Below are 13,830 nucleotides of genomic sequence, written 5' to 3'. Positions count from 1 at the left end.
GGCAGACGTTACTTTCATCAGATAATCAAGATTGATATCTGAGGACAGTATATTATAGCAAATTAACTATCCTCTGCACATGTATTTGCTTCTCTTCTGCTCCAATTCTAGTCCAGTTGTTTCCTAATGTGTCTGAGAAGGGTGCAAAAAAGGGTCCAAGTACTTGGAGCAGTGTGGCACAAGTGGGAGAACTGGATAGAATTCCATGCTGTTGGCTTCTGCCTAACCCAGCCCCAGATGGTTATTTCAGCTCAAGCTACCCTCAACCCAACCCACATGTATGCTGAGAGGTGCTACAGACTTACTTGTTCTGATGTACCCCTAGTCTCAGGTCTCACACTAATCAGTGGGAGCTTCAGCATAGCAGGGGATTCAATTTCCCCTCCAATCTCACTCTCAGCACTAGATTTGGCATATGTGGAGGTTACCACATCCCAGCATGACATGGCCAGCCTCCAGTCCTGACATTCACCAGAGATACTGGTGTCTACCCTGAATGGCCCATCCATCTCCAGACTTGACCCTCTTGTAACCTGATAGGTGGTATGGCTTAGCCCGGTTCTTCCTATGACCATTCCAGCTCTCCTCAGTTCCAGTGGGTGCAGGAACCTAGCCCAGCCTGGTCCACCTTGATATTAAAACTACATACATGCTCATAGGTGCTGCAGCCTTGTTCTTCCCTAATTTGCCCAAAGCTCCAGACTCCATACTCACACAAAGGATCTGCAGCCTAGCAGGGAAATTCTCAAATTTCCTCTAACAGATCTGTTTCTGGCTCACATCTGCGGCATACTGTCAGGTACTTCAAATGAGCTTGGTATGGGAGGCCACAGTCTCAACTGTTACAGGCAGGTGCTGCGGCCTCGCCTAGCCATACATCCCACAAGTGTCAAGTGAGTTCCACAGTTCAGCACATCACCACCCCCATCTCTCATGCAAAACAGTGGGTGCTACAGTCCCAGAGTTGAAAGCATGAGTCCTCTATAGAATCTGCCCCCAGATTCAATTTTGTCAAGTTCTGGTGGGTGCTATGGCCCAGTCTGATTTGGTCCACACCCTACCTGATGCTCCCAGGTGGTTACTTTGGCCTAGCATGATCAGATATGTTCTACCACCCCAGCTTGTATGTGTGCCAACAGGAGCTGGGGGAACCTCACCCAGGTCTTGCAAGTGTGTGAATGCCTAGACCTGACCCAGACACACCCTCCAATTTCCAAACTCTAAACACTCAGTCTCAGCTCCCTCACCTACATTCAATGACAGTTAGGTGGGAACTGTAACTGAAAGGAAGGAAAATATATATTTCAGGATAACGGAAAGGAAACATGAGTTGGCATAGCCATTATTATATCAGATAATATAGATTTTGACATGAAAAACATTACAAGAGGTGAAGAAGGATGCCATACATTGATCAAAACAGCTATTCAGCAGAAAGAGATCACTATAATAATTGTACACACACAAAATGCCAGGGCACCTAGATATGTGAAACAAATATTAATGGATTTAAAATGAGAAATAGACTCCAATGCAATAATAGTGGGTAACTCTAATACCTCATTAACATCGACGGACTGATCAACAGGACAGAAACTGCAACAAAACAACAGAACTCACCCAGTCACTGGAGCAAATGAAGTTAAGTAATTTCTATAGAACCTTTCATCCTATAGCCTGAGAACACACTTTAAAAAAAATCAGCACCTGTAATTTTCTCCAGGATTAACCATGTTATCAGACACAAAACAAGCCTCAGCAAATTAAAAGATAAAATTAAATCATGCATCTTTTCAGATCATCATGAAGTGAAACTGGAGACCAAAGCTCAAAATACCACAGAGGACATGCAAAGACCTGGCAACTAAATAATATGCTACTAAATGAAGAATTGGATATAGAGAACATCAAAGAGAAAAAAATGCTTGAAACAAGTGAAGGCATCATCACAACATATCAAAACTTATGGGACATGATCAACACTGTGCTAATAGGAAAATTCATCTCAATCAATGCTTATGTCAACTTGAAAAAAACAAGTAAATGAGCTAATTAATGATAAATTTGAAGAAGCTAGTAAAATAGAAACCAAGCAACCCCAATATTAGCAGGGCACATACAATAACCAAAATAAGGAAGGAAATAAGCAAAATAGAGACCAAAGGAAAAATATACAAGATCAATGAATCAAAGAGATGAATATTTGAGTAAAGCAGAATAGACAGCCTACAGCCTAACTAATCAAAGAAAAAAAAAAGAGGGGGAGAAGATATGAATCAATAGGATCAAGTTGAAAAAGGAAATATAAAAACAGATACCTTGGATATACATAGAACTAATAGGAAATATTAAAATCAGCTATGTATGTCAGCAAATCAGAAGACCTAGATGAAATGGATGGATTTTTGAACACATGCAATCCAAAAAAAATAAATCATGAAGGAAATAGTAAACGAAATAGACAAATAAGAAGGAATAAGAAGGAATGAAATTGAGTCAGTGATTAAATCCCTCCCAACCAAGGCAAGCCTCTGGACCAGGTGGCTTCACAGCAGAATTCCACCAGGTCTTTCAAGAACTTACACCAAACCTCCACAAGATATTCCAAAAAGCATAACTGGGGGCGATCTTTCCAAACTCTTTCTATGAAGTCAATATCACCTAAATATGAAAGTCAGATAATATGCAACAGAAAGAGAGAACCGCAGACCATTATTCCTAATGAACACAGATGCAAAGATCCTCAACATAATATTAGCCAACAGGATCCAACAGAACACCAGGCAGATATTTACCTGCACCAAGTGGGATCTCCTTGTCATGCCAGGATGGTTTAACATTCACAAATCAATACATTTTATTCATCACATCAACCAAATGAAAGGTAAAACAATATGATCATCTCAATATATGCAGAATAGGCATTTGACAAAAGCCAACACCACTTCATGACAAAAACATCAGAAGGAAGCCCACACATACAGCTAATTAATCCTCTACAAAAGAGCTTAAAATAATCCACAGTAAATGTCTGGTTTCTTCAACAAATGCCATTGGGACAATTGGATAGCAGCCTGCTGGTAAGAAGCAAGACCCGCACCTGTCACCTTATACAAAAATAAGCCCTAAATGAATCAATAAATCTGCACCTGCAAAACATTTTTGAAAAAAATATTCAGGCTCCCTAGATGTCAGGGACACGTAAATGAAAACAACATTGAGGTTCCACCTGATTCCAGTGAATCTGTTGAATGTATCCTGACAATAAGATGCAGGACTCTCCATCTTTGCCAAGTCCTACAACATCAGGATACACTTAAATAGCAGAATGCTGGACTTATGACTGCTTGTGAAGGAGTATATTATTGTTATGATATGGAGAAAAACAGTGGATGGGGTGATATGGGGAGGGAAAAAGGCAAATCCCATAGCCTGTGGAACTGTATCATGGAACAATCAAATACACACGTCTAATTGAAAAAAGAAGAAAAAGAAGAAGAAGAAAGAACTAGACAATATGCTAGCACACCACTAGAATTGAAACAATTTTGGCCTAAAGTAGGTCAGAATGCCCAGTAACTACTGGCTGCTTTTCTCCCAGCAGTGGCCTGGATACAAGAAATTCTGGGCAGTTGCTTATAGTTGGGGACACTCTTTCAAAGGTAACTCTTTCACCTTATTCTCCTTTTAATAGCACTTTAAAAATAAACAGTTGCATATGAAGAAAGATAAACTCATTGTTTATCTTCCATCTTAAGAAAACACACACACACACACACACACATCCTGGACGGTGTTAGCATTCTATTACTGAAAATGGGATTTTACTTGGATATTTTGCTGGAATTTGCTTTAAAATTGGAAGCACACACTACAAAAGGGCCAAGGTTATGTATGCAAACTAGATTGCCTTCTAGATTTACCTAAAATTTTGATGGTTTTGTATTTCAGTTTAAATCCTATTATATAATTAAGTACAAACAATTGTATGAGTAACTGATGAAGTGTTGCTAGTGAAGTCACAAGCTGAGAAACCCTACTTCTGCTGAGCAGATTTTGTTTTTTGATATTACCTAGGGGGTGTAAGTGCACTCCTCTCTTTGTGCCTCAGACTAAATCTGGCGACCATTTGTCTTTCACAGAATTTCACCTATGTTCTTTCTTTAAATTTCTCTTATTTCAATGGTTTTATTTCTTATTTTCTTTCCAACATCTAAACACAATTAGCCAGTAATAGAATCTGCTTGCATTAGAATGACTCCTTATTCATTTTTTTTGGTATTGCTTCTGTTGCTATATAATTAAATTAGCCATGAATGGTTTAAACTACATATTTATTCAAATTTATGAAAATTAAAATTCTGTCTTTTCTTCTATTTCATAAAATGCTGTATAGGAATGTAGTAGTGAAAATTCATTTCTTAGTCCATGCCTTCACATAAAATTAGCTAAAGTAATATTATAACTCTAATAGCCTTATTTTGCCTTTTGTTAAAAGGATATTTTCTTTTTTAATTAAAACTTAAAAGTCATAAACATTAGTTTAATTCACCTGTTTATATATTACTCTTTTTGTTGAAGTAATTTTGTATGTTATTTCAGACCAGATAATCACAGAGGTAACAATATCACATCATCAAAGTTTTCATTAAAAACAGTTATAACCCTATGATGCATTACTTTTCATGCACTCATAGAATCTACTTTTTTAGAACTGTATCTATTGAATGCATAGTATGTTGCATTTAATTACTTAAAACAATAAATTAAAAAGAAATTTAATAGAATAGTTATTTTAATTTGAAAGAGAAATACATTTCTGCATATATGTATGTGTATATCATATATATGCATACACACAGAGAGAAAGAGACAAACAGCATTACTTCATATCTTCTGGTGTGCTCATAATTGTCTTGTAGCTGGTAAAGTCAGGTCATACAGCGCAAGAGCCTGAGATTCAGCTTGCATCACCTTCATGGGCTGCAGCAACTCAGGTTCTTGTTCCATCACATTCTGGCTCCCACAGTTTACACAGAGGAAGCTGGAGTGCAAAATGGACCATATACGTGAATCCTAGGCACTCAAGATGGCATGTCTGTATCTCAAGTGACAACATGTACCAAACAGCTGCCACCACTTTCTCTCTCTTCAACCATTATGCTTAGCTAGTCTCAAAACTACATACATCTCCTTTTCTATATGTGATAGTTAGGACAGAATACCAAAAATGTACATGAGATGGACATTTGGGGCATGATTAACACGTTGAGTCCTTGCTTATTCTCCTATGGAATCTGGGTATCCCTTTATCTTACTTTATTCAAGTTATAATTTGTGATGAATTAAGTCTATAGTACAGTGTTGTAAAATTTTGTCTTATCAAAAGTTAATTAAGAGGGGAATGTGATTATTTTGAGATAATTCACTTGGTGTATCGATAAGTTGTCACTCATTTCATTTTAAAGTAGAATTCTTCAGTGTATAAATGTCCAGAATTCATATGTTCAGGTAATAATTGTTTCGCCTAGCAAATAACAATTCTATTGTCTCCAGTTGTGGCTATTATAATAGAACTTCTCTGAATATTTTTACATACATCATTTATTTTTATTTTTATTTTTATCTTGAATTTTTTAATTTTATGCTACAATTTTGTAGAGTCTAAGATTTCCCCATCCCCAAAATCTGGCTCCCTGATTTTCCCCTTGTTACAATCGTATAGTCCTTCACAGGGAGCCATGATTCCATCAGTTTGTTATTTAAATATGTCCTGACATTGCTGGTGCAAACAATGTCAAACAGTCCAGCATCCCATTGCCTACATGTGTCCAATAGTTTCATTGTGAGTCCATCTTTGATTTGGAAGCAAGGATGCATATTGGATATGGTAGTCTCTATTGTTCCATCATTATACATTTCCTTAAATGACAAACCATGAAATAATGCCAAAAATTGTTTGAATTAGAACAACAACAACAAAAACAAATTATAGTACATTGAGTTGAAAAAACATGCCACTGAGTAATCAACACAAAGGTGATGAAAAGAAAACAGAAAGGCCACTTGGGTCAGATTATGTCACAGCACAATCCATGAGCCAGCAATGAATTTTGAAAAGGGAAAAGAAAGTATTTGAAAAAAATAAAAATGAAATTTAAATATATATATATATCAAAATACATTGGATGTGGCTAACAACAGTATGAAAAGGCTTATTGAACTTATAATTTGCATGATAGTTTCCTTATATTAGAGAGAATACACAGTATTTGTCCTTTTGGGATTGACTTATTTCACTGAGCATAATGGTCTTTCGTTGAGACCATTTAGTTGCAAAAGATATAATATTATTTTTATCTGCTGAGTAATATTCCATTGAGTAGATGCAGCACAGTTTCTTTAACCACTACTCTTCCAACGGGTATCTGGATTGTTTCTCTTTCTTTGCTATTATATATTGTGCTGCTGTAAATATAGGATTGCAGGTCACCTTCTCATAATCCGTTTTCAATTATTTTGGGTATATTCCTAGGAGCGGGATAGTTGGGTCATATGGCAGTTGTATTGGCAATTCTCCAATCACTCTCCATACTAATTTCTATCGTTGTACAAGCCTGCACTTTGACCAGGAGTGAACGACAGCAACTTTCTCCTTAAATTCAGGCCAGCAGGTGTTGTTAGTAGAATTCTGAATATATGCCAGTCTCACTGTAGTAGGTGCAACCTCAGTGTCATTTCCATTTTTATCTCCCTGATGGCTAGGGAGCCTGAGAATCTTTTCATATGTCTATTTGCCATTTGAACACAAGTTATTTTTTTCTTCCTTCCTTCCTTCTTTCCTTCCTTCCCTCCCTCCCTCTTCCTTTCTTTCTTTCTTTCTTCCTTTTTTCCTTTCTTGCTATTTTTTTTTGTAATGTGACAGGTGTGGATCTTACTTCTTAATTCCGCAAGCTGCTATCCAGTTGTCTTAACAGCATTTGTTGAAAACATCAGGCCTTTTCCCTGGATTATTTTCAATTTTCTTGTGAAAAATTAGTTGGTTTTACATGAATGAGCTCTCTACTCCTGTTTCTATTCTGTTCTTTTGATCTTCTCTGATTTTGTGCCAGTACCGAACTGTTTTGATGACCACTGCTCTGTAGTGTGTCTTAAGGTCTGGAATTGTGATTTCTCCAGCTTGATTTTTATTTTCAGGATAGCTTTTGCTATTCATGGTCTCTTGTGATTCCAGATGAAGGAACCTCAGAATCAAAATCTCTATTTGTTCTCGGCTCATTGCTACTAAGAAACTGTGTGAACTTGCAGGCAAAATGTCCTATGTGATGGGCTCCAGTTCTCATGAATCAAGGCACACGTCTGGTTATCTCACAGGTGGCTTCAAGTAATTAAGTGGTTGGTTACCTTAATTGCTGGACCAGAGGAGAGTCAAACATGGACTATCCAGCTGAGATAGGTAGTGAATATTTGCTGTTTCCCTCCTCACGTTGCAGGCCGTTGGTTTGCCCCTCTTCCAGCTATTGTATACCATTGTCCTGAGAATCTAATAAAAGCCCTGCACCATTCAGTCTCAGCACTTCCCAGTCCTGAGCCATTACAACTGGGATGGCTGGGAGCCCAGACTCCCCACCCTGAATGGCTTTCAACCAAGAACCACTGCATCGTTGATGGTTGGAAGTCCACACACTTACATGCTCAGCTTGAATAAACCATCCTTGTGTCAAATTCTTGGTGATTCATTTGGGGAACTCAAGCCCTGAGCGTCGCACAGCTGAGCCGTCACTGTCGCTGCTGATTCAGGCTCAGCACATCTTTTCCATATCTGAGAAGAATGTTGTTGTAATTTTGAATGTATTGAATCTGTGTATTACTTTTGGTAATACCATCAGTTTAATGATGTTGATCTTGGCAACCCAGAAACGTGGAAAGCTTCTCCATTTTACAAATCCTTCTATTTCTTTCTATAATGTCTTATAGTTTTCATCATACAGGTCTTCCACATATTTAGTTAGTTTAATTCCTAGGTATTTAAGATTTCTATTCACTATTTTAAAGAGGACTGTGCTTATAATTTCTTTCTCAGCTGTATAATTATTTGTTTTGCACACATCTTCATGTGAACATAGGTTTATTACTATTGAATAGCTAGAAATGAGGTGGTTGATCATAGGGAGATAAATGCCTGCCTCCAAAAAGAATGATTAAATTGTTTTTCATTGTAATTGTTACATTTTGTAGTACAAACATTACCAAATGAAATATCTACTTAGTTGATGTCCTCAACCTACATTTTGTACAGCCAATATTTACATTAACTAATTTTTGCAGTTTGATTGCATTAAGAAAATTTAATTTGGCAGTAATATACTTTGGTTTAAATATATCTATGTAATAAGGCTTTATTTTGCTTTCTATATGAATTTTCTGTTTGGAACTTTTTTGTGTATCTGTCTACAATATTTACTAAACTGCTTTTAAGAACAATTCTGTATTCATGATAAAATTGTATTGGATATGAAGATCTTACTAGTTACACAGTGATGTTTGTTTTGCAGTTTATAAAATTATATTTTAATATTATACTTCAAATCTGATTGTTATATTAATATTAAGATGATCTTCTGTTAGTTACTATATGATCAAATATACTACTAACTTATCTCAATGTATTTTATCAAATAATTTGACTATTGCATGCAGGAAAACAAAAGCAGTGCCATTTGTCCCAAATGCTTTGACATATGTGTCCTGAGATGTTTAAATGTTAGAAAAAACATTATGGGATGCATTATTTGCATCAATCAGAGCAATAATTAATTTAATTAACTGATCTTCTGATTGAATTAAAAAGATTTAGATCCTAAAATTTTGTGAAGAGTTATATTTGTAGGATAGCATGTTTATAAAAAGTATTTTTAGGGCCTGACACTGTAGCCTAGTGGCTAAAGTCCTTGACTTGCATGAACTGGCATCCCACATGAATCCTGGTTCTAATGTTGGCAGCCCTGCTTCCCATACAGCTCCCTGCTTGTGGCCTGGGAAAGCAGTTGAGGACGGCCCAAAGCCTTGGGAACCTCCACTCAAAGGAGAAACTTGGAAGAAGCTCCGGGCTTCTGGCTTTCGATTGGCTCAGTTCTGGCCATTGTGGCAACTGGGGGAGTAAATAAAGTGACAGAAGATCTTCCTCACAGTCTATCTCTCTTTCTATCTGTATATCTGACTTTCCAATAAAAATAAATAAGATTTTTTTAAAAAAATATTTTTAATCATAAATGAAAGGAAGAGGGGACAGCACAGTGGTTTAACAAGCTAATTCTCTACCTGCAAATCCAGCATCCCTTATGAGCATCAGTTCATGGCCTGACTATTGCACTTCTGATCCAACTTTCCACTTTAATCCTGGGAAAATCGTGGGCTATAACCTGAGGCCTTTACACCATGCAGGCGTTCAAGAAAATGATCTCAGATTTGGATCAGCACATCTCTGACCACTGCATACATTTGGGGAATGTACCAGTGGATGGAATATCTCTCTCTGTGGCCCTTTCTTTCTTTGTAAAAATCTCATATTTAAAATAAAAATAAATAAATATTAAAAGAAAAGGAATGAGGAAAAGTAAACTCAATATGACAGGATAAATCTGGATTTAATCCTGGTTTTGCCCCTAAGCAATCACATTTTTGAAAGTGTCAACAACCACATTTTTCCCCATTTTTGCTTTTATTTTTACTAATAAAGTTAGGTAAAAGAAACCCTGTTAAATATCAAATCAGGACTTTTTTATGTGTATACCGTGTATTTAGTCAAGTCAGGTACCATTTTTCTATATTCTCTATATTAATATTCAGTGATGTTCTGTGAACATAATTATAATATTTTTTCATTACATCAAGTACTTGTTTAGTTGATTCTGTCATAAGATATACTATTTTGAAAGAAGGGACATATTCTATGAACATACAAAAGCATGCCTTTCAAATAACAGATATTCAATTCAAATGAGGTATCCATAATTGAGACTTGGCAACTGTATTCTTGTTTCCTAAAACCTACTTGTTATTACTGTTTACTATATTTTTAGGAAGCTTCTATGTATTATCCTTTTTTTTTTTGTAAGGTTTTCAGAAATTGAATAACTTTAAACTTTGCCCTTTCACTTTTAGCTACTACTTCTTTCAATTTTTTCCTAAGACATATTGCTAGACTTTTCCATTAAGAATTACTATTCAACCATGCCAAGTATAGAGACTTTATTTTCTCAACTTTCAGGTAAATGTTTAGAAAGAACAAATAGAAAGAGTTCAAAGAAACAGGCCAGAAGGTTATTCAGCTATGGGCCACAAGCAAAATAATTCTGTTAGCATGTCACTATTTTACAGTATAGAAATAAAGCATAGTATAAACTTTGCAACCCAGGAAACTAGATTTAGATAATAAACTTTAAATTGACCAGACACTCTTTTATTGATTGTCATTGGCGAAACCTAATAGAAACTTATACGTATACACACACACACACACACACACACAAACACGTCAGCTTACTCAATTATATAATCAGTGAATAAAAATGTTATTGCATGTATGGTAACTTTGATACATCACTTTAATAAATTTCTTGATAAGAATTATGATTATTCTTTGGGACATGTGTTACCTTTCCTTTCTGTTGGATTACATAAGCAAGTGTTTTCCAGGAATTATTTAGTACTCAAATTCAGGTGAGTTGAATTGGGCTTATACTGAATGATTACCTTCACACACATTTATTTGAGTATTTTATTCTTCTCCTGGACAACAAAAATTATCTTTTCTTAGGATGTTTAAAGCTAAACCTCTGAAAACCAAGAGTACATTTTTACTAATAGCTAAAACGTTCACATTTTGTCTTCTGTCATCCTAATTTTAGAATTGAGAACTAAAAGCTCCTAATGCTGGATTTCTTCATGCCTGGATTTAGGCAGCCAGAAATTTTAGGTTTGCTTAGTTTATAAAAATTTGGTAAATAAAACTTGCTATATTTTACTATTTTTTGCTATTGCATAAATTGTTTGGTCTATGAAGTACTGAGGAAAAAGAAGTAGAGTTCCATTAAAAGATATATTTGACTGTTTTAAGAAGTTGTCAAGTGCTTGCTTCAGTAACACATATACTAAAATCGGAAAAAATTAAGAGATTATCAGGGCCCCTGCGCAAGGATGACATGCAAATTTGTGAAGTGTTCCATTTTTTTAAAATCAGTTGAAGGGAGGGAGTTTGAGGGGGGGAGTCTCAGACCCTGCATAATATTACCATAAAATTCAAAATAAGAGAAAAAGTTGGCAAACTCTATAATCATCTTACAGTTATTATACCTGAGTCCAGATATTTTCTTCTGCACATTGTTAATTATTATTGTGCATATATATAGCATGCAAAAACTTTCATATGCATATTAATTTTGTATTTTGCCACATTTTAAAATATTACTGGAAACTCAAGGGTTTATTCAGGACAATATTTTCATTGCAGGTGTCTAAGTTTCTATCTGTTAACTTATCTCCATAATGCTTAATGACAAAAAGCTGATATGATGAAGGAGGGAAACAGGTAATTTCTAATCAGCTTGATAAGAAATGTTGTTAGGCCATGAGAAGTCTGTCAGGGGTAGGAGTCTGGCTGTGTCACTTGCTAGGTACACGATAGTTTGAAATTTTACTAAGATTTCTGCTTCATTCTATAAATGTAAATGAATAGCAAGACCAGGGTCTTACTTTACAACGTTTCTGTGAGGATTAAAGATGATGAAATCCCCCCTAATGCCTACAATATTGAATAGTGAGTACTTCGTGGAAAGCAAGCACAGAATTCTTGCTGATTTTTAATACACTGATTTTAAAAATGTATGAAATAATGAGGACACTGTGTAACTTGGCAGAATACGAGTTCCTGCTGAATTTTTGATGCATATGTTATATATTCACAATTTTATATATGCATCCTGAACTAGACATGAATACGCAGAGTATATGAAATAATCATTTCAACCTGGCCTAAGCAAAAAGTTGGATAAAACACAATTTCTTCCGTCTCATACTCTTTTAGTTACACATTTATAATATACTTAAAATATGATAGATCACTCTAACACAAACAAAGAGTAAAACAATGATTTCTAGTATTTTTGGAGACATGGTTTAGACATATTCTTAATGCACATCTTCTTAGTTTTTATTGTTATTTTTCCATGAAACAGCAGTGTCTGTATAGGGATCCCCCCATTCCACTCCCCTTTTTCCCTTTTTCCTCTTTCCCCTCCCAGCCTTTCCCTTCATATCATCACGGTGATTTGGTCCTTTGCTAACAATTCTGCTATTTAAGTGCATCACGGCATTGTACATGTAGACAGATATACAAAATTGATCATCATTTTGTCAAGGTATATTTTACTGTTTCTTTGGGATTTCTCCTTTTTGCTTCATTTCTTTTACATTTTATTAATACATTCTCAAGCGAAGAGATCATTTATTAATTTTGCTTCAGGTATCTTTGGACATCAGGGTGCTTCCAAATTGGTGTAAAATATAAAAGAATATTTTTGTCTGTTTTAAGTTAAAATAGTTGCTAAATCAACTGATATTATCAATATGCTGATAAAAACAATGTTCCATTTATAACAATAACATCTATTAAAAGTTACATTAACTGTTTATACTCATCTGATTCGGTTCTTAGTGTGTTAATGATTCCTTGGATAAATGAAAACCAATTTAAATATAATGTGGAAACTACATGTCATAAAACCCAGTAGTGAAAGGTCCATGAAATTTAATCTCTTTCTAATTGTATGTGTTTTAGCTGTAATATTTAAGAATTACTTAGATGCAAGGTGGAATTGATTAAAATAAAAATGATAGCTCAGTTGAGTGATTTCTTTCAAATAAGCAATGATGATTGAAATAGTGGCTTTAAGGGTTACATTTAACAACCTAAAATGATCCTTTCATTATTGACTGTACGTATAGACTCTGATTTGAAACAATAGTCACTTTTTAGAGGATCTTAACAAGTCCTACTGGATGCTTGTATCATCATCCTAAGTTCAATTGTTTATGCCCAAACGTTGATTGCCAAAATGAAGTGTAGAAGCAGGTATATTTCTGCAGCCATTCTGAGTGAGCTGAATGATTATAACACAAGATCGTTATCTCTGAGTTAAACTTGTATCATCCCTGGGATTTGTAAAAGCATGTGCCTGTTTAGCCTGTTTGCAAACTAAACCAATGTTGTCAAAGTATCACTAGAACCAGTTACATTTATTAAATGATGAAAGATTGAGAAAACAAAGCAGTTGAAATGCATGGAACGATTAAAGCTGGGTTTACACTCTAACGCAGTGCTGCTATTGCCAAGAGCCGTCCTCTACTCTAGAGGGTCCCCTTCTGCGAGCGAGCTGACAGCTGGCTCAGTTCTGCTTCGTCACACAGCTGCCCAGGAGCCCAGCTGCCTGTTTCAGGGGATGTGGTCAGCAAGAGGACTGATGAGATTTCAGTTAATCAAATTTCACACAGGCCAGTAAGTTTGATTCTGCTGCTCCTAAGCAAAATACTGCCAAGGCCATTTTATGCAAGTCCTGAGCTGTGAACTTCAAAAGCCTCAGCAGCTGCTTTCCCAGGCAAAGGTTTTCTGTTGATAAGGCCTTACAGATAGGGCACACTTTGTTAATCATTTTGGAAACACTGGAGAACATATGAGAAGTAAAATAGTGGCAAAGGGCAAGTCTGATGTATATAGCCCATAAATCAAAAGGCTTCTCATTATGGGCAAAAGTACCAAGACACACAATACAG

General features: G+C 35.7%; 1 non-coding gene across 1 annotated transcript; it reads left to right on the top strand.

The window, feature by feature from the left end:
* The first annotated feature begins 11,129 nt into the window (after positions 1 to 11,129).
* Positions 11,130 to 11,234, top strand: LOC121158897. Its single transcript, XR_005884268.1, has one exon. It is a non-coding gene; the product is annotated as a U6 spliceosomal RNA (small nuclear RNA).
* Positions 11,235 to 13,830: the final 2,596 nt, after the last annotated feature.

This window comes from Ochotona curzoniae, unplaced genomic scaffold (assembly GCF_017591425.1).
Source record: "Ochotona curzoniae isolate NIBS_2020 unplaced genomic scaffold, NIBS_Ocur_1.0 contig_3819, whole genome shotgun sequence".
Classification (NCBI taxonomy): domain Eukaryota; kingdom Metazoa; phylum Chordata; class Mammalia; order Lagomorpha; family Ochotonidae; genus Ochotona; species Ochotona curzoniae.
This window is presented reverse-complemented; position numbering and strand designations above follow the sequence as displayed.